The sequence below is a fragment of the Nanorana parkeri genome, unplaced genomic scaffold, assembly GCF_000935625.1.
Source record: "Nanorana parkeri isolate BGI_ZX_2015 unplaced genomic scaffold, ASM93562v1 scaffold55, whole genome shotgun sequence".
In the NCBI taxonomy this organism is placed as follows: domain Eukaryota; kingdom Metazoa; phylum Chordata; class Amphibia; order Anura; family Dicroglossidae; genus Nanorana; species Nanorana parkeri.
The window spans coordinates 336,565-348,736 of record NW_017306323.1 but is presented as its reverse complement, the minus strand read 5'-3'; the positions used below and the strand labels follow the sequence as shown (position 1 = coordinate 348,736).

The window sequence follows — 12,172 nt, the reverse complement described above, 5'->3', positions numbered from 1 at the left end:
GGGCCCTTAAGGAGATCTTCTGATATATTGGAAAACTCATTGAAAACCAATTCTTCCTATTCTATCCGTCATCCCTGAAAATGTTGTTGCTGCAATGTTATTCAGGTATTGGTGAAGTATTCTTGAACTTTACAAAAGAATCTACTGACCCCCCTCCCTAAATACAAAATGAAACACACAGAAAAACAATGGGTTGCCAACTTTAATTATTGAAAGCCATCACTATGAACATATTTTGGTTGCTGTACCTCACAGAAACACTTTCCAGCAAATATTTCTTCCTGACTAACAGGATACGACATTCTTCTAAGACATTCCAACAAACAGAACTGAGAAGGACCTTTTTCAGGCTTTAACAAAGGGACTGAAACATTCCAAACCAGCAGGGTGAGGTCACTTGTTAATTAAGATCTGAAGCAAATAAAAGCAGAGAAATTCCTCTTTGTGTTTTTTTGCCTTCCGCACCAACAAAGTACACGGAAAACTTGATTTTCCGTCCAGTGAAACTTGCTCCAGACTATCTTTTTTGCAATGACAAAGGAATGCACAAGTGACAATCAAGAGCCTTCTGCTTAGTTGACCATCAGAAGAACCTGGCCAATGCTACGTCACAGGAGGTCCTACTAGATAACAATGTCAGATATCCAAGCTGGATCGGAATACAGTAATAAGGAATACAAGGCAGCATTCTCCATCTCAGTGAAACGCTTTGTTATGCAGAGGCCGTCCCTCAAAGTTACCTCCTGCAATTATTGTCATGAAATACCCTTTCCTCAAGACAATTCAGAACATACAAAAACCTTGGGTATGACCAACTTTGGAGACACACAGTAAGGAATAACACCACAATCAACAATCGCAATAAACAGCTAGCACAGAGTGTTACTAAGCCTTGCACAGTAAATTCAAATTGTATTAGCGTCACATATTCACAAAGCTTTAACATTTAGAAAGTAGTGAATAGCAGGGCTTGAGCCAGGTAGTCAATGCTCCTCAAAAATTACAACCGACGCCTAAATTCTGCGGTTTTCTTTAGTTGTTTTCAATGTAGCTGGCTCCTATAAAATGCTGCTGGCTCCTGGATTGGACAGATTGGCTCCTGAATCCCATATTAATTTCTCCAACTCTGGTGTATAGGATAAGATTTGTTTGCGCCAAGAAGAATATCAACTTTCAGCCTAGTAGACTACAATACTAGGCATTTAAGTGACAGGAGTGTATGACCAGCCTAGCAAATTTCAGGAATGATTACGGCCCACACCTCAACATTTTTTAAGCGGCTCTGTAATGTTATTTTCACGCAAGCCAAAAATAGACCTAAGAAAATGTTGAGCATGTGCCAAATCTGACTATCTACCTACAATCATTCCACCGAAACAAGCCATCTCAGTGCCAGATCAACTCGTCTTTCTTGCTGGAACAAATCACTTCCAGTGTGACCTCATATTTTGCCGTTATCCCTGCCTAACTGGAATATTTTGACATTACATTGTGACCCACAAAGATTTAAATGGATCAGGTATTCTGACATTTGACGAAAGCTCCAAAACAAACGATCATTGTAACAACCTGAAATCCCGCCACTCTTCTATCTTCACCAAACTCCACTAACATGTCTAATCTATCAGTAAAGTGTATGTCTGTGCAAAATAATAGACATATTCAGAAAATCTTCCAAATACATGCACAATTCCCCAACTTTCGTCTCAGGTAAAGAGAAATAACTGCTGACCTGGTAGAAATCCATTGTGTTCTAACCTTCTGTTCAAGGGACACAACAAAAGTGCCTCTACACCACTGAAATCCCAAGCATTGTTGTCAGCCCTGCCCAGTTCTCTTTTGCTGCACTACAGAACACCTCCCCTGCTCCATAATATAAAGGGAAGTGTTCTATAATCCAAGAAGAGAATTCAGGCAGGAATTACATCAATGCTTGAGATTTCAGTGGGGTAGGAGCTCTGGCATGATCAATAGTGATGGGCTCGGGAGTGTTCGCAAGTGCCTCGTGCCGAGCCCGCCAGGAAGCCGTCAGCGCGCAGGGCCAATCACAGGCACTGAGAAATGTTCCCGGTCCGCAGCTGCAGTGATCGGGAAACGTCTCAGTGCCTGTGATTGGCCCTGCGCGCTGACAGCTTCCCGGCGGGCTCGGCACGAGGCGCTTGCGAACACGCCCGAGCCCATCACTAATGATCATCAGGCATTTTTCTGTAGTTTCTGCGTCAATAAACAGATGTGTTCTTCACTTCAATATGGTGTGCTGGTGACATCTTTAACAAGTGTGTGTTTTTCTGGCACTCTCACTGACGTCCATTAGGGCCAAAAATTTGCCATCATGCCCGAAAGAAGCTCCTGTACTTTTTCTGACCATTGAGCTACAGTACATGACAGCATGTGAATGGGCACAATAAAATAACAGGGGAATCTTGAGTGTTGAAGCTCTTCTTGAAACATGCTTCAAGTTGCTCAGGTCTTCAGTAAGCCCCCAATTCTACACAGGAAATCAGGAAAGATTACCAGCCCCCAACATCATTTATTCCCAAGACATATGCAGTGCTGCCCAGTGGTTTCCCTAGCCTTTTTGCCACCTGAGAGGGGGGTGGGTTGCATGTGGTGCATACAATCAGAACAGCAGTAGGTGGGTACAGGAGACAGAACCGCCAAACACAAGAGTGATGCCATCCTCTGCAGGCTCTCCATCTGCGCACCCAACACTTAGAACAATTTGCCCGATGTCCTGCCTAGCTCCTGGCAAACAGTGATGTCACTGGCTGCAGGTGCTGGACAGAACGCCGGCCAGAGGGTTTGCCAAGAGCTGTGTGGGGAGATGTGTATGGCCCTTACAAGTCTACACGCCCGGGGATGCTATGGCCAGAAAGGGGCAGCAAACATTGTGCAGTACAGCGGCCATGCCACTATGCCTGCTGCCGCCACCCCCCGCCCCACCCAAAGAGGCTGCCACATTATAGGAAAGGTCCTGCACTCATCTCCTGCCCGATACTCTCTCCATTTACGGGAACATTCTATTTATGGACCTGCCAACCCGCTACCGTTGTCCGAGGGCAGTCGGATCATGCATCTACCCATGTAAGCAATACACTGGCACCTCCATTTCCCTTCTGCTTTCTGTTATGCATGTACCAAATCTGATCATCTCTGTTTGCGATTTCAGAGGATAACCCGGTATGATCAACTGTAACTTCCACATCTAGAACTCCATTATTGTACCAATTACCTACTGGTTTGATTCCCTACTGTCACAGTACTCATAAGCACTATGATTCTTACCTTCGGTAATGTTAATAATCATCATCATATGTAAAAGCATTAGGCTGATTAGGTACCCATAAATGTCATCGGTAGGTAATCAAGTTTCGTATCTAGATAGTATCTAGGCCAGTGGTTCTCAACCTGTGTAAGCTTGGGATCCATATTTGTCCTTGGTCATTAAGTTGCGACCCAAGTCTGCACTGCAATGGAACACACAGCATTAGGGTACCGCGCATTCCGATGCAGGCTTACGAACTGTGGGAGGTGCGTTTGGGGTACCATTAAAATGAATGGCAACGCAACACACCTCCCACACCAGAATGCATGGTAGGTGCAATTGCGTGGTACAGTGTGTTAATTGCATGGTACTATGCAATTAACGCACTGTACTAGTGTAAACGGGCCCTTTTTTTTTATGGTCTACCCAGTCTCCCTACCTTAGAACTAGAGTGGATCCTCAGCCTGGAGACCAGTGTGGGTTGCTGTGCTGTGACAGAGCTCCATCCATATGTGCATTGCTTGTACAGCTCCCTTGAGTGCCCTGAAGAGGTGCCCGGGAGCCAGAATGTGATGTCACTCCGGTCCAGGCACCTCTACAGGACATGTGAGGGAGCTGTAAGCAATGCACGTATGGATGAAGCTCCCTCGCAGCCATACCCTCATCCTATTCCACCTCAAGGCTGACACTCGGCGCTGGGCAGCATATTTTGAATGGCTGCTTGGCACGAGAACTGACAGCACTCTGCTAGGGGGAGGCAAAAGAGCCTCTCACCTAGAAAAGTGGAAGGCATGCAGTGACCCACTGAACACAGGCTCGTGACCCACTTTTGGGTCACGACCCAACAGTTGAGAACCAAGGATCTAGACTATCCTCTCAATAATTTTAATCATAGATAAACCTTCTAGATGTTCCTTTTTACAAAAAGCAAAGTTCAGTCACTGCATACTGTGCAATGCTGATAAACCTCACTGATGTTCTTTCTAACTGGTTAGCTTGTAAAAATGGTGTTTCGAGTGTGCCTATAAAACCTTAATCCACATTCCTTGCATCAACCAAACATATAAAACAAACTTCTAAAAGAAAGCTAAAAGCAAAGGAGGTAGTATGAGGCGAGTTCCTTTTACATATGAAAATAAGACCATGCTACAGCAAAGGATTGTTGTAGTTTTTCATGATAGCTGAAAAGGATGAGAGCTTCCACCAAGCAATGTTCATAGACAACAGGCTGAACTGCTCACATGATATGTCAGAGATATGGAATTACTGTGAGCAGCAATTTCTTGTCTATTCAATCACACATGGACACCAATGCGGACACATAACTTTAGAATTAGAGTCCGCTCATCCAAATTAACAAACCGGTCACAAATCCGGGCAACTCAAACTGAGCATATGCTTAAAAAGATTCAGAGACATGTGCGACTTAAGTCATTTGCAAATCTTCACTTATAAAACTTGGCAATGGCTCTGCCTCTGCCAAGCTCCTAGGCCTCCATAGGAAGGCTTAGGCTGGGTTCACACCTAGGCGGATTGAATATGCACGTTTTTCGTGCGTTTTTTTACCACGATTCGCGGTAAAAAACCCGCGAAGAACGTGCGTTTCCGAGGGATACTTGGCTGTATCGCAATGGAACCGCCCGACCAAAACGCCCCAAAGAAGTACATGTACTTCTTTGGGCGTAGGGCGGTTTCCCGCACGTTCATACTCGCGGAAAACTGCCCAGATGGGAACCATGCACATTGAAAATAATGGCATTTCCCTGTTTGAGCGTTTTTCCGCGAGTACGGAAGCGCGGAAAAACGCCTAGGTGTGAACCGGGCCTATGGATAAGTTCACACTAAGGCCCCCGTTTTTCCGCGAGTACGAACGCGCGGGAAACCGCCCTACGCCCAAAGAAGTACATGTACTTCTTTGGGGCGTTTTGGTCGGGCGTTTCCATTGGGAAACAGCCAACTAGCCCTCGCAAACGCGCAGTTGACTGACATTTATTCCGTCATGCAATGCTGTACTGAAATGAATGTTATACCATTTTTAGGGACGTGCTTTAAAAGCTTTTACCGCTCCTCAGTTTAGTGTTATCAGTGATTAATGGCCCTAAAATGATTGCTCTCACTGCGACGTTCGCGGTGATATGTAACGTGTGGAGCGCAATTGTAGTTTTTGCGCGCTGGTGCACCGGACGCGTATTTACGTTTATATCTGCGTAAACGTGGGGGTGGAGGGAGTTAAACATTTTCGGGGTGGTTTTTTTACTTTTTATATGCAACTTATTGTTTATGGTCTTTTCTGCCCGTGCGCGCCCGCTAGCAGAAAAAAAATGCCGTCTAGTGACGGCAACCCACCAATGCTGCAGTGCCGTCCATCCATTTTTTTACAACGGGCTGACGGCAAGTGGTTAAGCAGCGGCATCATTTGTTATTTGTTTTTGAGACGGTTAGGAATAAAAATGCATGAAAAACGTGTTATCCATTAAAGAGGAACTTTACCCATATCTTGGGGCCTGTTCACACTAGCCCATCTGCTGTAACGCTGTTTCAGGAGACGGGCTATAGTGTGACAGCTCTGGTAGTGCACTTTTTTAAATCACACATTGCTTAAAGTGTCACTAAACTCAGGAGTTAAATCTTAAACAAGACGGTCTGAATTTTTTTTAGCAACCCTTACAGTGGGGCTACCAGTGCCAGGGCTATCACAACACACTAGTCCGTCGGTTGAAATGCAGCGTTTCAGGAGCTTAGGGTCGTGAACGGACCCTAAGCGAAAAATCGGTCTATCTCCCTTTACTTCCTGGAACTCCGAGTCTGCCTCCTGGAACATGCGACATTGCACATTTATGGGGTTGTGGGCGGAGTGGCGGGATGAAAATGCCTTTCCCCAGAGATCTCGCCGTTTACAGATGATTTCCCAGGAAGGCACTAGTGATGTAGCCTTCCCATGATGCATCTGTGAGCCCAGGGCTATTTCAGCAGTGCCTCACTCAACCAGGAAGTGAAAAACAGTCATTGTAAATGAAAACAGAAAATGTTTAACTAATGTATGTAGTAACTTTCAAATGTTGCTTCCCAATTGCCTGCATACATTTTATTACAAAAAAAAAAATAACTATGTAAATTACTTTTTTTTAATGTTTTTCTATGTGGTCACATGACCACAAAGCTCCAGCTCTATCCCCTTTCTGTGTGGCTGGTGAGTGTGAAGTCTCTCCCCCACTGACATCGGTGTAGCTATGGAGGCCAGTGGGTGACATTACTGCGATTGAACCCTACTGTTGGCCCACCACGTTTCCACAGACAAGCCCAAGCTTTGCGGTCACATGACAACACAGAAAAGCAATTGAGAAAAAAGTATTAACCTTGAGATTTATGATAAAATGTATGCATGGGATGAGAAGGAATCATTTACAAGTTAGTTTATTGTTTAGCTGTCCCTTCTACTTTGACTTGTTCTATAAAAGCTTTGCCATTAGTTTTTATGTGATGAGTGGCCTCATTATTAACAGGAAGGCTAAAGGCGAGGCCTAGCTGAATTTCAAATAGAAAACTGAGATTTGCTACCTGGATCTATTTACAATGATGACAAGCCATTTTCAGGGCCCATTCACACACTATCAAGTGCATACCAGCACAGCTCAGTGCCCTGAACGCACTGGATCGCATAAACCAAGGCCCCCACATTCAGGGGGGTGGGGGGCATGGTGGTGCCATTAATGTCAATGGCACCGCATATTTGTCTCCCGCCCACAGTGCGATCGCTCTGCATTCCGGTACGGTACGAGTGCATGCATGCACTGGAACGCAGTGCTCTGGTGCGAATGACGGCACTTGCGGGCAGGGGGAGTGCCTGAGGTGCTATTGATACGAATGGAACCACCGCGCCCCCCTCCCGCCTCAGAATGCAGGAGGCTTGGTTTATACCAGGGGTGAGGAGCCTCTGGCCCTCCAGCTGTGGTGGAACTACAAATCCCATGAGGCATTGCAAGATTATCACAGCCACGGGCATGATTCCCAGAGACAGATGCATCATGGGATTTGTAGTCTCACCACAGCTGGAGGGCCGGAGGTACCCCACCCCTGGTTTATACAATTCAGTGCTTTCAGGGCACAGAACTGTGCGGGAACGTACTGGATAGCTCGTGAACAAGCGCTAACTCAAAGTAACCTCAGCTTATTTACTTTGGTCATCATATACACAACCCGAATAACCCAGGTTTGTAACAAATTGATATTAAATATTTATTCCTTCATAACTAAAAGGGAACAAACCGGGGTTTGATGTTTCCTGACACTGTCACTAGTTGTCTAATACTTAAACTTATGAACACAACAAATGAGTGTTTAAGGGGCTGTTCATACCAGATGCATTGGGCTGCATAGGACTGCAGGGGGTAAGGCTGTCCAAGCACACAGACAAGGCAATTTGTCTTGTGTCCCATTAAGTCAGCTAAAGTACAACATGCAGTACTTGGTTTTTATTGCAACGCACTGCAGTAAACGGAACTGACACTGTCACTTTGTGGCATTTCAATAAAGTTCGAGAAAAGAAAAAGTTCAACAGTGCAATGCCCCATGCACCGCTTCCTATAGAGCGCACACCAGAGGCCGTGAGGTAGTGTGTACTGCTGATGTGAATGGGTCCTAATTACAGAAAATACTAAATCAAGGACACTGGTGTCCAAAGGAACTTACAATCTAATATCCCTCAGTTATATAAAACACACACACAAACACCAACCTACCAAAATGTGTCTGGATTGTGAATGGAACCCCAACCCCATGGGGGCAAACAAGCGAGGCAAGCAAGGAGAGAACATACAAACTCCATGCATAACATTATTGCTAGGAGTTAAATACAAGACCCCTGTGCTGCATAGCCACCTTACTGCAGATGTGCAGTAAGGTGACACTGTAACCCACTGCTACATTCTAGTATATGCACGGGATCTGGGTAGGATTCCAACCAGCATGGAGGTTGTACTATCACCTTGCCTCCAAGTTTCATGCTGCAATGTGAAAGCGTACAGGTAGGTGAATGGGCTTGTGTCCATGAATGTGGTAAGGATACACAGCAGTGTTTCTCAACCAGGATGCTGTGACAAAATGGAACAAGAATGCCCAAAGTGTCAATTAGGAAGAATGTGGATCAAGCACAGAGTCCTGTCTCCCTTCCCCTGCAGAATAAAAATCTTAAGCTGGGGCTCGCCAACAGCGTCTTTAGTGACCAATGACATCATCGGTTACTAGGAATCAAGCGGGGTGGCAGCTCGCTCCCTAGCAACCAATGATATTGTTGAATGCCATTGGGTGGCCTGAACAGCATTCTTTGCTGCCTCCCCCCTGGTCCTGCAGCACAAGCTCCTACCCTGTGAAAGCCACCCAACAGCTTTGTGGCAACCGATGAAGTCATTGGTCGCTAAAGACACTGTTGGGAGCCACAGTTTAAGATTTTGATACTGCACGTGGACAGGGGAGGGGAGAAAGGATGCTCTGTTCCATCCACATTCTTTTAAATCGACACTTTGGGCACTGAGAATTTTGGGCCCCACATTGTGTAAGTTCTTCCCTTCACACCAGTGCGGAGCATTAAAAGAGAATTAAAAAACACCCATCCCCATAATTCAAGTCGACCTGTGACATTAAAGCTGTCACAGGTTGGCTCTATTGATGGGGAAGTCAGCAAACACATACAACCAATCACTGACTTCCCAATCATCTGCAGAGAGTGGTCACCGTCAGTCACAGCTCCCTGCAGGGATTCCCCCCTCCGCTCTCCGATCCTCCAGCGCTGACTGGATGAAGAGACGGGGGAGGGGTCGGGCACAGCTGGCTCTGCTTTTAGGCTGGGTTCTCACCTAGGCGTATTGAATATGCGCGTTTGTTGAGCAATTTGCAGTAAAAAAACAGCGAATCGCGCGTTTCCCAGGGCTACCTGGCTGTATCCCTATGGATACGCGTGACAAAAACGCCCCAAAGAAGCTCCTGTTCTTCTTTGGGCGTAGGGCATTTTGTAGCGCGTTCATACGGCCTGTAATACGCCCAGTTGTGAACCATACCCATAGGAAATAATGGGATTTCGGTGTTTGAGCGTTTTGCAGAGCGTAGGAACGCGCTACAAAACGCCCAGGTGTGAACCGGGACTTAGAGAGGTAGAGCCAGCTGTCAGTCGGCCAGCGGAGTGTATCTTGATAGTATAGTCAGGATCCGTCCCGGCTGTGGCGTGGCTCTGTGCTGTCAGCATATAGCTGTCAATAGCCCGCTTTATACTTAGTTTTGGGTCATCGGAGGACGTTAGTATATGAAGAGAACTATTACCAACAAAGGTTTAACCACAGTTCTCCTTTAATCGCACAGAATGCACCCACCATGCGTTACAGTGCAGGAGATGTGTTGCCATTCATTTGAAGGGGCACCCCAAACACACTTCTGACCGCAATCAAGCTTCTTTGCCATGTTTATCGCAAGTGCAGCAGGTCAGTGAAATGAATAGGCTGATGCGCAGCAAAGCATGGTAAAGCAATGCGAAAGTGTGCACTGGGGTTCCTTAAGATTTTAGACAATTTAAAAGTGAGCTGTGACTGAAAGAAGATTGAGAAACACTGTTATCCAGTCATCTGTGATGTGCGCAGCCCCCAGGTCTCATCACTGGCACTATCAACAAGTTTTCTGCAGCTCAGCTGACCACACCGAGTTTAGCAGCGTCACCGTGCGTCAGTAAATGGCAATAAGGGCTCGTTCACAGCGGGCATATGGAAAAGAATTCATCTCTATGTGGCTCGTTCACAGCGTCCACATGCCTTTTTGTGTTGTATGAAAATGCAGCATGTCTACATTTTTATGCAATGCATGTTAACACACTGCGGTGCATTACATTTACTGGGGTTTTGTGTCATTTTAAACAAAGTTTTAAAAATAGAAGTAAAGAATGCAATGAGTTGTAAAAAAGCACTGCACTGCCCCTAATAGTGCACACCATCACATGTGGAATAATGTGCTGGTGTGCGTTACGGGTCACATAACCTGCGTGGGCTGGTGTGCGTTACGGGTCACATAACCTGCGTGGGCTGGTGTGCGCTACGGGTCACATAACCTGCGTGGGCTGGTGTGTGCTACGGTTCACATAACCTGCGTGGGCTGGTGTGCGCTACGGGTCACATAACCTGCGTGGGCTGGTGTGTGCTACGGTTCACATAACCTGCGTGGGCTGGTGTGCGCTACGGGTCACATAACCTGCGTGGGCTGGTGTGCATTACAAGTCACATAGCATGCGTGGGCTGGTGTGCATTATGGGTCATATACCATGCATGGGCTGGCGTGCATTACAAGTCACATAACATGCATGGGCTGGCGTGCATTACGGGTCATATACCATGCATTAGCTGGCGTGCATTACAAGTCACATAACATGCGTGGGCTGGCGTGCATTACAAGTCAGATAACATGCTTGGGCTGGTGTGCATTACAAGTCACATAACATGCGTGGGCTGGTGTGCATTATGGGTCATATACCATGCATGGGCTGGCGTGCATTACAAGTCACATAACATGCATTGGCTGGCATGCATTATGGGTCATATACCATGCATGGGCTGGTGTGGAAGGGCCCTAACACTATAACTCCTTTTTCCAGGAACTAGGAACACTCACTGTTGCACATTTCTAATTCTCTGCTGCAAGGTTAATGTTCTCACAGCAAGGTGCATTCCTCACGTGGACTTCAAAGAGGTGTATTGTGGTTGTGAATGCGTTTAGGTAGCATGGCGGAATAAAAATAATCATATCGTTAGTATACATTATAGATCCTCTGGAAAACATTACCAGATGTAAATACAATGGCACAGACAGACAGGCGTCACGTCGACATATAATACATCTAAAGTTCTAATCTGTGCATCACATACATCCTACAGCTGGCCATACACTATACAACTTGCACTACGCAGCTAGATGAAGAGTTGATTGCACAGATTGTATAGTGTATGGTCACCTGACTACTATACAGTGCAGTGAGCTGATGCATAGCCAGCAATGAATCATATATAGCGCCCACACACGCCAATGGGAAGCTGTACTCCTCCCTGCTCTTTAAATGTCTGTAACACTAACACTGCTTCTATAGCTTAGATCTACAGCAACCAAGCACTGATCTCTAGAGCCTGAAGAACTACAACTCCCAGCAAGCCGCCATGCTGAGCCTTGCAGTTCTCCAGCAGCAGTGAAGCTCCTGATAGCCGATCCGTGCTATGTATGAGATCCCAGGCACACAGTACACCGTGCTGAGCAGATCGGAGCCCGGGCTGAGTCCAGCTGCTGCCCATGTCTGCACACTTCCTGGAAAGAAAACTCCGCTCACCCTACACAAGTTTCTCTCTTCCTAGATAATAGATGATTCCTCTCCCCTGCCGGCACAACTACACAAACACCCCACACACATATCAACACATACTGTGCTCTCACCTGACTGCGATATGTCCCCAGCTCCGCTGCCAGGAAGCCGCCAGCACCCACCGGGCAACTCACACTCTTTACTTCCAGCTACTCTGGCAGCATCATTGCGCATGCGCAGACACTCCCTGGAGCCGAGCCCGCCGCGGGGGAGTCTGGGAGATGTAGTGTGTGCGAGTCACTTGGCAGGAATGTGTGTGGCTGATGTAGTCATTGACCTAAAAGGTGTGCTATGTGTATGCATCATAATTGAGATAAAGACAGGTTTTATGACTAAAGAGGCCGGGCTAATCTGATGTTATCCATACGGTGTTTAGAAAGAATGTGGCTCTGGGAGCAGAATAAGTTCTGATCCCCATGAAGACATATTCCACGTTTTGCAAAAAAAATTGAAGAAGATAAGATGATAAATCCCCTGCCCAGTGTATAGCTGAGCTAATGCCATTTAGTATGTAGGAATATATT

General features: G+C 46.3%; 1 protein-coding gene across 1 annotated transcript in view; it reads right to left on the bottom strand.

Annotated features, from left to right (window-relative positions):
* Positions 1-11,814, bottom strand: part of LOC108804365 (tropomodulin-3-like) — a 69,803-nt gene extending 57,989 nt beyond the window's left edge. The window contains exon 1 of the mRNA XM_018576074.1: positions 11,720-11,814. The gene's annotated coding sequence lies outside the window, so the exon portion shown is untranslated. The remainder of the gene's footprint in view (positions 1-11,719) is intronic.
* Between the last annotated feature and the right edge of the window lie 358 nt (positions 11,815-12,172).